Below are 14273 nucleotides of genomic sequence, written 5' to 3'. Positions count from 1 at the left end.
TCACGGATGCCATGCGGACGCTGTCATGCCTGTTCCAACAGTACCGTACCGGAACCCACCACTGGTTGCTGATCACCCTCTTCTTCTATTAACATCTCCCTAATTATTTGCACAACATTTGGGCTTATTGAATATCTTCCAGGTTGGCAGAATCAGGGCTGAACCACGGTGTCCTCTCTAACTTTTGTGTTCACCAAACGTTTGGAGCCAGGGATACAGCAAAGCCCCATTAATTGAAGCAGCATCGCAAAGGTGTAACCATATATGGGGAAGGAACATGATTCATGGAGAGATGTGGTGGGCCAGAGAATTAATTAAGTCCCGGCCCTCTACGCTTCCATTTTTTTGTATTCATGGTGTGGAGGAACAGATGGATTTTATGTCATCTGCAAATCTGTTTATCGGATTTTCAGATGACACAAAATTGAGTCAATTAAAAATATTTTGACAGATTAGACCATTGTTGCCGAACCTTTTCAATACCAAGTGCCGAAAAGGGAGCGCGTGCACGCATGCAGGGGAGCAATTCCCTGGTGCGCATGCATGCACCAGGAAGCTGACCTCCCAGTTTCTGGCGTGTGCATACGCACCATTCACCTAGTCTTCCAGTTCCTGGCACTCATGCCTGAGTGAAGACCAGCCGGCTGACATGCACATGTGAGCCAGGGAGCTGCTTTTCAGGTTTCCAGCACTTCCGTGTGCACGAAGACCAGCTGGCTGTGCCAGAACCCAGAAGAGCAAAGGGCTAGGGCTGGTGTGCCCGGAGAGATGGGTGTGCATGCCACTTGTAGCATGCTTGCCGTAGGTATGCCATCCCTGGATTAGACCGTTGTCTGAGAAAATAAAAGTAAAGAGAGTCAAAAAGTTCTTTTCTTTTGAAATGAAAATCAAATGCCAAACACAGAGAATGGAACGTTCCTAGTTTTCTAATAGTCCTTGTGAGAAAAAAACAATCTTGAACAATGGTATTATTTTATTTTGAAATTCGGTGCCCAGTTTTGGCCATGTCCCCTTTAGAAGCAGTGAGAAAGATTGGAGCAGCTGCAGAAGAGAGTGATCAAGGCGTTAGAAAGCAAGTTTTGTGAAGAGAGGTTGAAGAGAAAAGCCATGTTTAGCTTTGACAGGCGCGAGAAAGAATATGACAGCACTCTTCAAATCCAGAAGAATGTCACCCAGAACTTCAGCCATCATTTATCTTGGTCCAGCCTGAAAAATAGAATAATGGAAATTGTAGAAAGTAAGATTATGATTGAGTGATCAGAAACATTTCTGATAGAAAGAACAGTTTATTAATGAAACCCACGACCCAAGCAAGTTATAGGTCATTCTTTTTTGGATGTGTTCACAAATTATATATTCCCTCCCTCCCTCCGCCCCCTCTCTCATCAAATACTTCCCTTTTATGACCCTTTAACCCAGTATGGGATCCTACCAGTTCGGCCGAATTCAACCAAAACGGTAGTGGTAGTGGTATGCCGGCCTGGTTCGCAGAAACGGCAGTGACCCAGGCTGGACATGCCTCTGAACTGGTTCCTTGGTCGCCACTGCCGCCACCACCATCTTGTTTTTGAGTTCTGCGCATGCGCAGAAGCACCCCTGCTGTAACTCCTCTATTTGAAGTAGAGTCAAGGCGATTGGATGGAAGTGAGCATTTACTGCCCAGATGGCCTTCCTGATGCCACATGGAGTTCACAGGAGATATATATATACTTTTTACCACTGCCTAGGATTGAACTCAACCTTCTGAATGGGAGGTGAGAGTCTTTGTCTGTCTGTCTGTCTGTCTGTCTGTCTGTCTGTCTGTCTGTCTGTCTGTCTGTCTGTCTGTCTGTCTGTCTGTCTAGCTAGCTAGCTAGCTAGCTAGCTAGCTATGCAAACTTGGTGCCCATCTCATCAAGACAATTCTAAACAGCTTACAGTTATATAATTAAAATACCATATAAAGTTAATTACATGCAGTTCAAACTTCAGATAAAAATCTATTAACCACAATGGAAAGGAAGGGAACAAACTGTGCATGGGGAAGAGGTAGGGTCTGACTAATCTGTTCACCACTTCCAAAATGCCATTCTCTCATTGGGACCCCAGGCCAGCTGGTAGAGCCAGGTCATCAAGCGTTTTTAGAAGGGCAAAATTGTGGGTACAAATCGCACTGGGGGAGGGGGGCAGGATGTTCCTGAGGGTGGGAGACATGGCCGAAAAGGCTCTTCTCATGGACCCTGCTAGTCAGTGGTGGGATGCTGCCAGCTTAACAACCGGTTCGGTGTGCGCACTTTGTGTGCGCGCCAAAAGCACTTGTGCACAGCGCTGAAAATGGAGCATTTAGAAGCTCAGCTGTTTACTTTCCAAGTCAGCAATGGTAAGTAAAACAGTGAGGGGGGGAATCAGCCATGCTGGATGATTGAGATGAGCTAGAAAGCAGGAAATAAAGGACAGGATAGAGCAGGGGCGGGAGGGTGGAGCCAGCTGATTGTCAGCACTACCGGTTCACTCGAACCGGTCTGAACCGGCTGAATACCACCTCTGCTGCTAGCTGAAATTCCTTGACCGATGAAATCTGCAGGTTGCCTCTTTTGCTAGTGTGGGTGGAGCAGGCTAATCCCATCCAGATGAGCCACTCCCTCAGGATACCTGGACCCATGCAATGAAAAGTTATCCAATGATGATAACGATGTTCTCCATTCAGTTGTGTCTGACCCTTGGCGATCCTATGGGCCAAGTCTCTCCACATCTTCCAATCTTGCACTGCTTCTTTGAATTCTTCTATGCTCTGGATGGTGTCAGCTTTGATGGCGTCCAGCCATCGCGTTCTCTGGTAGCCTGGTTTCCTTTTATCGCTAACTTTTCCAAACTCGATCGCTTTCTCCAGCGAATTTCCCCGCATGACATGGCCAAAATAAGTGAGATGCAATTTTGTGGTTTTAGCTTTCCAGTGACCTGTCTGGTGTTACCCCCTCCAGTGCTTGTTTGTTCATCACCTTTGCTGTCCAAGGAATACACAGGAGGAAAGGCTATCAAGAATGCTGGAACTTGGAGTGATGCCCTGAGCCAGGGGTCAGATTCAGTGGCTTTAATGGGCCTTCCAATGTAGGATCTTAGGTGTTTTTGGCACTGCCTGTTTGTCTAGACAGCTCCTTTCAATCTCATCTGTTACAGTTGATTCTTAAATGGATACCTTGTTCTTCAGCTCAGAAGTATTCCCAGAGCTGCTGTCAGCTACATTTTGATTTACAATCATTTGTTTAACAACCATTCAAAGTCGCAAGACTATTGGGGGGAAAAAAGACGTATAGTATAGCCTTTATTGTCATTGTACAATAATATTTATTTATTTATTTATTTATTTACTGAGCGCTTATAGACCGCCCCCTCTCCCAAAAGGGACTCGGGGCGGTGTACAGTCCATATCAGAAATATAACATATAAACAATTAAGATTATTAAATAGATAAATAGATACGTAGATACGAAGGAGGATAAAAAGATATAAAGAACTGTACAGCTAAGTAAATAATTTAAAACCCCAATACAATACAATAATACAATACAATAATACAATAGTAGAGTTGGAAGGGACCTTGGAGGTCTTCTAGTCCAACCCCCTGCCTAGGCAGGAAACCCTATACCGTTTCAGACAAATGGCTATCCAACATCTTCTTAAAGGCTTCCAGTGTTGGGGCATTCACAACTTCTGGAGGCAAGCTGTTCCACTGATTAATTGTTCTAACTGTCAGGAAATTTCTCCTCAGTTCTAAGTTGCTTCTCTCCTTGATTAGTTTCCACCCATTGCTTCTTGTTCTACCCTCAGGTGCCTTGGAGAATAGCTTGACTCCCTCTTCTTTGTGGCAACCCCTGAGATATTGGGACACTGCTATCATGTCTCCCCTAGTCCTTCTTGTCATTAAACTAGACATACGCAGTTCCTGCAATCGTTCTTCATATGTTTTAGCCTCCAGTCCCGTAATCCTCTTTGTTGCTCTTCTCTGCACTCTTTCTAGAGTGTACATCATGTATACAACGGAATTGGTTTTAGCCTCACTGGGGCAATCCATGACAAATAATACAAACAACATAAAGAATATAAAGAATAATCCCTATGCAAGTAATTAGGGAAAAAAAACAAGTACTGAGACTTACAATTGTCTCAGCATCTCCATGGTCACATGATCAAAATTTGGATGCTGGGCATCCCGTATATATTTACAATGGTTGCAGCATCCCAGGGTCATGTGATTGGCACTTGGGACCTTCTCAGTCAGCTTTTAACAAGCAAAGTCAACGGGAAAAGTCCGGTTTGCTTAACCACCCCATTACTCACTTAAAAATGGCAGTGATTCCTCTAACAACCATAGCAAAAAAAAAGACCATAATCGGCACGGCCCACTTAACAATGGAAATTCTGCTCCCCATTGTGGTCATGATCTGAATACTACTTGTTTAAAACCATTTAAAAACCATCTTAACTATAATGCCTGGGAAATTGATATTAGATATTGGGCAGAGGTGGCTGCTGCTGGTTCAGACTGGTTCGAGTGACCTGGTAGTTCCTAGTAGACCAGCGGCTGGGCCCACCCATTCGCCCTGGCGCTATCCCGTTCTATATAATCACCGTTTTTTAATGCCACACGCATGAGCTTGCACACTCATATTTTCAGTTCTGGCCGAACCGGTGGTTACCCCTATGTGACACTCACCTCTGATATTGGGTAACCTTTGCACAGGGTTTTTTGTAGACACCCTCTAAGAGTGGCAGAAACAGCTGAAAGAGCTGCAGTGGTGCATGGTTAGGGTGCAGTACTGCAGGCTACTTCTGCTGATCGCAGGCTGCCAGCAGTTTGGCAGATCGAATCTCATGAGGTGGACTCAGCCTTCCATCCTTCAGAGGTGGGTCAAATGAGGACCCAGATTGTTGGGGGCAATAGGCTGATTCTGCAAACTGCTTAGAGAGGGCTCTAAAGCACTGTGAAGCAGTATATAAGTCTACATGCTATTGCTATTAGTTGCCCCTTTCAACCATACAAATGCATGGCCCCACAGAATATATTCAACATTCTCCGAAGAACTGCGTTGTACTGTGTGCGTTGGTGGGTTTTATGTTGCGGTAGAGAAAAATAACTTCTCCGACATCAATATATTCTAAACGATTAGAGAGTCTATTGAATATATTCATATTTCTGGTCCTTTGTAACCTAATTTTTTTCTTTTAGGTGTGTGACTTTGCAGAATGATGGATTTAACAACTTGACATCTTGCATACAGCATCTTACCCTCCGTTCTAAGCAATTGTTGGTAGGAGATATTTTGCAATCTCCTGGGATTGCCTCCTATTCTTAGACAGTCACTCAAGGACTCCTTCATCAAGCCTCACAAATTAAAGCTGCTTTTTAGAGACATCTAAATCTCACCCCTATAACAATGTAGATTGCTGCTTTTCAGGGAGGGGGGGAAGGCAGGAAGAAAGGGCATCTGATCCCCATTTTTAAGCTTACAAGGCTCCAGTTGCTACTAAATCTGCTGGTGTAATTTATAACCCTCCTGTTGTTTGTATCTTCTCCTGGTAATCTTCTCTGGGCTGTCTCAAACAGTGATGTATGGGAATCAATTATTGAGTGAAGTAGAAGAGGTAACAAAACCTGGGGAAAAAATGCATCATTTGAGACAGGGAGGTGAATTTTCTGGAAACCTCACTAGCAAACGACAACAGGTGCCACCAAAGAATCTGAAGTAAAAGAACCAGGAAAGGGAAATGTAAAGTATAAAGATGAGTCAATATTATCTAAAAAGCCATATTTTCTCTCAACGTGTAAGACACCAAAGCTCAGAATTTTAGCCTCCCGCTTCCCTAATAACTTCACAGGAGGTCCCATTGAAGCCATAAAAGTTATTGGATGGATCAAGAAAATTGCTGCTTCTTAGCCTAAAAGTTCCCTTGCAGGGTTGCTATGCTGTAAAGATAAAATAGGGAAACGGCTTCGCTCCTTGGAGAATGGAAAAGTTATTTATATTGTAATTTCTTATTTATCTTCAAAGGTTGCCATAAATACCCCTGCAGTATTTCTACATTCAAGACCTGGCTTAAAAGTTCCAATTCCAATTTTCCGAGAGGAGAGACAGAACCCTGAATCATTCACTCAAAGAGACCGGCAGAAGATGTTAGGATAAATCAAAAAAAGAAGGGACTGTTGAGCATGGCGTTAGTTGATCTACCTCCAGCAAAAGATTGAAGGAGCTACGATGGAGAACAGAGGATTGGCCTAATTTGATCTTCAGTCTGATGTTTAATAGAACTCTTGATTGTTCTAAAGGCCAGCATCAGGAAGCTATTTAGCCCTTCCTTAATACCAAGCACCAACCAATTGGGGGTGTTTTATGTTCCTCAGTTTGCACATCAAAGCTCAGAATACTAAACTAAGGGACTTCATTGACTTGGACTCTACTTTTGGCCAGAATTTCTGCTAAAAGAAAGCTCTCTCTTATTTTTATTTTCACCTCAGTTCAAAAGGGAACTTGTTTTCTAGGAAAGGCATTGGGAAATGTGCCCTGAAATTACAGTTGTGCCATAAATATAACAGGCTTAAACCAAAGCGGCTGAAAAAATTACAGATATGAAAAATTACAGAGATAGGGGCTTTCCGCATTGGTGCATAAAGATTTAATCTCCTGGGGTAAATGCCCAGAACACAGCAATTGTATCAGGATAATAGATAGACGGATTCACTTAGTAGTAAAAGGAGAAAATTCCCTACTGTGATTTCTCACGGCTTGCTTGCCTGGCTCTGTGAAGACAGGGTTGTGTAGAAGGTAGATTGTATATTTTAGAAAGAGCTGCCATCGTCATACTCCACTCAGTATCGAGGATGCAGTTGTAGAAGTGGTCAACAGTATTAAGTATCTGGGGTTGCAGGTCTGAACTGGTCTCTCCACGTATCTTTAGTGAAGTGTGCAAACCAGTGTCTGCATTGCCTGCATCGGATGAGGAGAGCACCCTTTTCTCCTTTTGTTTTGGCCAATTTTTACAGAGGCATGATTGAAAGCATTTTAACAAACTGCCGCACTATTTGGTTTGGTGGCAGCAGTGCCTCAGATAGAAAGTCCATACAGAGAGTGGTGAGGACAGCCGAGAAGATTATAGGAAGCTCACTTCCCATTATTCAGGATACTGCTCATTAGCACTATGTGCTTGGAGCTCAAAGCATTGGTAGAGACCCCACACACTCATTTCATGTTCTGTTTCTGTTGCTCCCCTCTGGGAGGAGGGTCAAATTATTTCCAGCAGGACTACCAGATTCTGTACAGGTATACATCCGAAGTAGACTGTGTTGTTTCTCTGTGTCATATAATATATGTGTGTATATGCATAATTTTGTATTTATTTATTTAGTCATGTTTAGTGTAATATAGTAGTAGTAGTAGAGTAGTACTACTACTAGTAGTAGTACTACTACTAGTAGTAGTGTATATTGGAGGTGGTGACACTGCTGGCTCATATTCACATGATTGTCCACTAGGATTCCAAGATCCCTCTTGCAGTTACTACTGTTGAGCCAGGTGTCACCTATTCTATCCTTGTGCATTTGATTTTTCTTGCCTAAATGTAAAACCTTACTTTTCTCTACATTGTATTTAATGGCTATTATAATAACACAATTCGCAAGAGTTACACTGGACCTTTTGAGTTCCCCCAGTCCCACTTTCCTCTAAGCCAACTCACTATTTGGGAAATAACTTATATGGCACTAAATGGGGAATCTTATGAGAGATTTCAAAGTAGCAACTCAAAGGGACTAGTTGGGGAAAAAATAGTATCAGAAATTAATACATGGGTACAACAACAGAGCTGGTATGGAATATATAGCAAGGTAATGAAAATAGTAATAGAATAGAATAGAATAGAATGATTAAGGGACTGGAGACTAAAACATATGAAGAACGGTTGCAGGAACTGGGTATGTCTAGTTTAATAGAAAGAAGGACTAGGGGAGAGATGATAGCAGTGTTCCAATATCTCAGGGGTTGCCCCAAAGAAGAGGGAGTCAAACTATTCTCCAAGGCACCTGAAGGTAGAACAAGAAGCAATGGGTGGAAACTAATCAAGGAGAGAAGCAACTTAGAACTGAGGAGAAACTTCCTGACAGTTAGAACAATTAATCAGTGGAACAGCTTGCCTCCAGAAGTTGTGAATGCCCCAACACTGGAAGTCTTTAAGAAGATGTTGGATAGCCATTTGTCTGAAACGCTATAGGGTTTCCTGCCTAGGTAGGGGGTTGGACTACAAGACCTCCAAGGTCCCTTCCAACTCTGCTATTGTATTGTATTGAGAATAGAATAGAACAGAACAGAATAGAATGGCTACTTAAACAACCTAAGAGTAAACAGCAGCCTAATCAAGAAACTATCAAGAAGAAAACACCAACCAACCAACACTTGACAGAGCAGTATATAAACAGACCACAAACTCTCTTCTTATATTGATGATATTCTCCAGTTTGGTAATGAAATGTCTGCAAAAAACCAACCAAGCTCAAGGACCGCCAACTTTCATCTGTTTGTGTGTGTGTGTGACCCCTGAGATATCACACAAATTATGGCATAACCTTCCATAAACAATAAGTGTGCATTCCTGAATTAGATGAACAGAATAATAGAGTTGGAGGGCACCTAAAAGGTGTTCTGGTCCAACACCCTGCTCAAGCAGGATGATTGTCCAATTTCTTCTTAAAAGCCTCCAGTGTTGGAGCGCCCACAACTTCTGGAGGCAAGTCGTTCCAATGATTAATTGTTGTCACTGTCAGGAAATTTCTCCTTAGTTCTAGGTTAGTTCTAGGTTGGTTGTTTCCTTGATTAGTTTCCATCCATCGCTCCTTGTTCTACCTTCAGGTGCTTTGGAAAATAGATTGACCCTCCCTCCTCCTTTTTGTGGCATCTCTTTAGCTGTTGGAACTTATAGCCGACAATTCTGAAATAAAAGAGTAGATTCCTAAAGGTCTTGGAGGACAAAATGGAAGCAACAGTGCCAAAGCTAAACCCCTGCACTTGGCTTCCTTTGTAGTTCAATTCCTTCAGAAGAAGAAAAAGAAGAAGAAGGAGAAGGAGAAGAAGAAGAAGGCAACCGAGAAATTATATAGATTTTTAGGACTCGGAGAAACATAACCTCAAAAGACATACATTTGTGCAATATGAGAAAGCTGCATTACCTTAGGTTACTGATTTATAGAATTCTTTGGGGTTTGGCTTGCTGTAAAGGCGATAGAAAAATGCTGGCATTTCCAAGAATATCCAGCGTTCCGAAAAAGCAGGTCCTTTCAGAGGAGAGAAAGCAAACCACAACATACCTAACCACTTTCACCACACTTGGCGTCTTCATTGCTACTCTTGGAAAGCAGCCCATGTTCTGAATATACTTAGAAGGATGGGTTTTCAGAGTCTTCCTTAAACATGCTTAGTTGAGTAGGAATGGGTACAAAAGGATTAAAATTATGACTTCATCTTTGCATTAGGTCAGGGGTGTCAAATGTTCTGACTTAGGCTTCCCCAGACCATGAAGCAGATTCCTTGTCCTGACAAAAAACCCTTTTTATTAAAGTTACAGTGAATTCTGCTCATTCACATCCAGCAAAGTCTTTCAAGGGAGGATTTATAGTCACAGACCTTATCTGGCTTGGAGAGCTGACAGGCTGAAATCTTCAAAACTCGGCAAGGAGTCTCGAAGAGTCACAAACCAATTAAGTGAACTAATCGTCTCCTGCAAACTCCACTCCCCTTTTGCTCCTCTTTTATTTCCTCTGGGAGGGGCCTTACTCCTAAGTCGACCTCTGTTCTTTAGCTGTTCCCTTCATCTGGCAACTCATCATGCACACACTGGGAACAGGCTCCAGCTATTTGTCTGCCTCACTAATGTCTGAGTCTGAAGGCAGCTGATAACTATCAGACAGCCCTGGTCCCATCTCTGCTTCTGATGCAGGGCACTCATCAGAGCCTTCCCCAGACTCCAGAAGTGGCCCATGTTGCTCCCCAACCTCCTCACTGTCCGACTCTGCTGCCAGTTTTGCTGTAAACTAGTGGGCCACAACATCAAACTCAATGCCCATGGGCAGGATCCGGCCTATGATGTGGTCGGATCTGGCCCATGGGGCTGTCCTGGAATTTTTTTTTTTAAACAAAGTTTTATTGGTTTTTTAAATATTTTACAAAGGGAAAAGGTAGGGGATAGGTTACAAATTTTGGCAACTGCAGTGTGCGGTAGGTGCGCCCCCCCTCCATACTCATAGTATACATTTGCACATAATTCATTATAATTAAACATAATAACATATAGTCAGCATGTAAGTTCAGTTAATAATTTCGAACAGTTTATGTCAGGTGGATTTTCTTACTCATTTTTGTGATCTGAGCTTTCTCAATGTTGCCCCATCTCCCACCGCCGACAGAGCTCCGGCCCCTCCCGTGTCCTGTATATCTGGTGAAGGATCCTCAGGTTTTTCTAGGAGTAGTTTGTTTTTTTCCATAAAGGCCTGTGCCTCTATGGGTGTATTAATTCTAACTCTTGTCTCCTCCCAGAATATTAGCATACCTTCAGGCATCAACCATCTAAACCACACCCCCTTCTGGTATAGTTTATTCGCTAATTGCGAATAGTTTTTTCTTTTTTCTTACTTTCTTGGGGATCTGTTTCAGAATGGTTATCTCCTTATCTTTGTATGTCAGGGCTTGCCCCCGTTGTGTGCTCAGAATTTCATCTCTTGTGCTTTTTCTAAGGAATTTAATGTGTACCTCCCTGGGAACATTGTGTGTCCTAGCATAAGCTGAATTCACTCTATATACCAGGTCTATTTCCCACCTCATCTGTTGCTTCTCTTTCTGGATGTAGTCAGCCAAAATGTTTGCCATGATGTCCCTTATATTTTCATCATCTGTCTCTATCACATTTTGAAATCTAAGATAAAAGGACATTCTCTCAAACTCTATTTTCATCTGCTGGGAGTCAAGTTCTTTGTTTCCCTTCTGCATCCCTTCCATCCCTTCCCTCATCTCAGCCACCCCACCCTCCAAAAGGTCCAATCTCTGTGAGTTCTTATTAATTTTGGCCTGGTTCTCTTTAATTTCTTCTTTCATCTCCTGCAGTTGTTTCTTTATTTCCTCTTGTCCCTGTATAATTTGCTGAAACATTTGTTGAAAGTCCATCTCCAGAGAAGGGCTGTCCTGGAAAATTTAAGGGGCCAGCCCACATTGCTTCGGCCCGGTCTACCCAATACGGCTTCGGTCCAGTCTACCCAATGCGACTTTGGTCTGATCTATCCAATGTGGTTTCAGCCCAGTCTTCCCAATGCAAAGAAGAAACATCAGGCCAGCATGGCTTCAGCCCGGTCTACCCAGTGTGAAGAGGAAATATGCCAGCAGTTTGGGGAGTGGTGTTAAGCTGGCCACGCCCATCCAGTCGGCCATGCCTATCGAGTCAACCGCACCCAGTGAGTGGTGTCCAGCTGGCTATGCCCACCCAGTTGGCCACACCCACCCAGTCATCCACACCCACTCAGCCCCTGAGGTCAACCACAGCCCTGATGAGGCCTTCAATAAAATTGAGTTTGACATCTCTGCATCAGATGTTTGGAGGGGAGAAGTTGGGAGCTTCCATTTTAATCTTTTAAATTGAGGGTATTGTGCCTTCTTGCCCTGAGAGCAGCAGGACCTGACCATGACAAGAAGAGACTTTCAGTGCAAACTTTAATACAGAAGGATTCAACTTTGACAACTTTAAGACTTGTAGACTTCAAGTCATAGAATTTCCCAGCCAGCATGGTTGGCTGGGGAATTCTGGGAGTTGAAGTCCACAGGTCTTAAAGTTGCCAAGGTTGGACATCCCTGCTTTAATACAACCTTACTATAGCCAGTTTAGACTCCTTCAACTGATAGTAGCCCTGATGTTAAAGTGGTTATTAAGGGAACACCAAAAAGCAAACTACCTGACGGGCAAGCATTTGCTTCAGAGATGTATTCCTAAAGACAGAGGTGGTATTCAGCAGGTTCTGTCCAGTTCTGGAGAACAGGTAGCGGAAATTTTGAGTAGTTCAGAGAATCAGTAAATACCACCTCTGACTGGCCCCGTCCCCATCTATTCTCTGCCTCCCGAGTCCCAGCTGATTGGGAGGGAATGGGGATCTTGAAGTAACCTTCCCCTGGAGTGGGGAGGCAATGGAAATTTTACAATATTCTTCCTCTGGAGTGGGGAGGGAATGGAGATTTTACAATATCCTTCCTCTGGAGTGGGGAGGCAATGGAAATTTTACAATATCCTTCCTTTGGAGTGGGGAGGGAATGGAAATTTTACAATATCCTTCCTCTGAAGTGGGGAGGCAATGGAGATTTTACAATATCCTTCCTCTGGAGTGGGGAGGCAATGGAAATTTTACAATATCCTTCCTTTGGAGTGGGGAGGGAATGGAAATTTTACAATATCCTTCCTCTGAAGTGGGGAGGGAATGGAGATTTTACAATATCCTTCCTCTGGAGTGGGGAGGGAATGGAGATTTTACAGTATCCTTCCTCTGGAGTGGGGAGGCAATGGAAATTTTACAATATCCTTCCTCTGGAGTGGGGAGGGAATGGAGATTTTACAATATCCTTCCTCTGGAGTGGGGAGGCAATGGAAATTTTACAATATCCTTCCTCTGGAGTGGGGAGGCAATGGAGATTTTACAATATCCTTCCTCTGGAGTGGGGAGGGAATGGAGATTTTACAGTATCCTTCCTCTGGAGTGGGGAGGCAATGGAAATTTTACAATATCCTTCCTCTGGAGTGGGGATGGAATGGAGATTTTACAATATCCTTCCTCTGGAGTGGGGAGGCAATGGAAATTTTACAATATCCTTCCTCTGGAGTGGGGAGGGAATGGAGATTTTACAATATCCTTCCTCTGAAGTGGGGAGGCAATGGAGATTTTACAATATCCTTCCTCTGGAGTGGGGAGGGAATGGAGATTTTACAATATCCTTCCTCTGGAGTGGGGAGGGAATGGAGATTTTACAGTATCCTTCCTCTGGAGTGGGGAGGCAATGGAGATTTTACAATATCCTTCCTCTGGAGTGGGGAGGGAATGGAGATTTTACAATATCCTTCCTCTGGAGTGGGGAGGGAATGGAGATTTTACAGTATCCTGCCCCTGCCATGCCCACCAAACCATGCCCACAGAACCGGTAGTAAAATATTTTGAATCCCACCATTGCCTAAAGAGGCATGCAATGGTAGAAGTACAGTTCTCTTTTCTTCTTCCTCTTACCTTCCTGCATTCTACGCAATGTCCTATTGAGGAAAAACTAGTCAGTAATCAGTGGAACAACTTGCCTCCAGAAGTTGTGGATGCTCCAAACGTGGAGGTTTTTAAGAAGAGATTGGAGAGCCATTTGTCTGAAATGGGGTCTGCTGCTTGAGCAGGGGGTTGGATTAAAAGACCTCTTCTCTATTGACCTCTAATGACCTATTCTCATTATGAGAGTCTGCATTTGCTACTGATGTTTACTGCTTCTGGTTTAAATCATAATTTGTTTTGATCAATGGAGTTCAAAACTGAAGACTGCATGAGGTTTATTCTTCACAATGTTGACATAACAGTTTATCAAATAGAACAATGCAAAACAATGATCCACAGTAAAGTGATCAGGTTGAAACTCAGCCTCTTTCTTGGCAAAAACATTTGTTGTTAATAGTTTTCCAGACTTGGTAGGAAATGATTGGTCTAGATTTGGGATACATTATAGGTTCATTAGGGGATGTGGTGGCTCAGTGGCTAAGACACTGAGCTTGTTGATCAGAAAAGCCGGCAATTTGGCGGCTCGAATCCCTAGTGCCGTGTAACAGAGTGAACTCCCGTTACTTCTCCCAACTTCTGCCAACCTAATAGTTCAAAAGCATGTAATAATGCAAGTAGAAAAATAGGTACCACCTTTGGTGGGAAGGTAACAGCACTCGTGAGTCTTTGGCATTTAGTTATGCCGACCACATGACCACGGAGATGTCTTCAGACAGCGCTGGCTCTTTGGCTTTGAAATGGAGATGAGCACTACTCCCTAGAATCAGGAATGACTGGCACATATGTGCAAGGGGAACCTTTATCTTTACCTTATAGGTTCATTGGGTTGTAATTAGTTAGGGAGTTTCAGTAACTTTTCTGAAAGACTGCCTAAGTCCTTAAATTCCAGACTTAAGGTGATGGTCCGTGGCACTGTATAAACACCCATATTGCACGACTCTGCTGCATTTAAACTTGTTTAGTAATATTA

Source organism: Natrix helvetica (genome assembly GCF_964273705.1).
Source record: "Natrix helvetica genome assembly, chromosome: 4".
Taxonomy (NCBI): Eukaryota; Metazoa; Chordata; class Lepidosauria; order Squamata; family Natricidae; genus Natrix; species Natrix helvetica.
Note: the sequence above shows the minus strand (reverse complement) of the source record.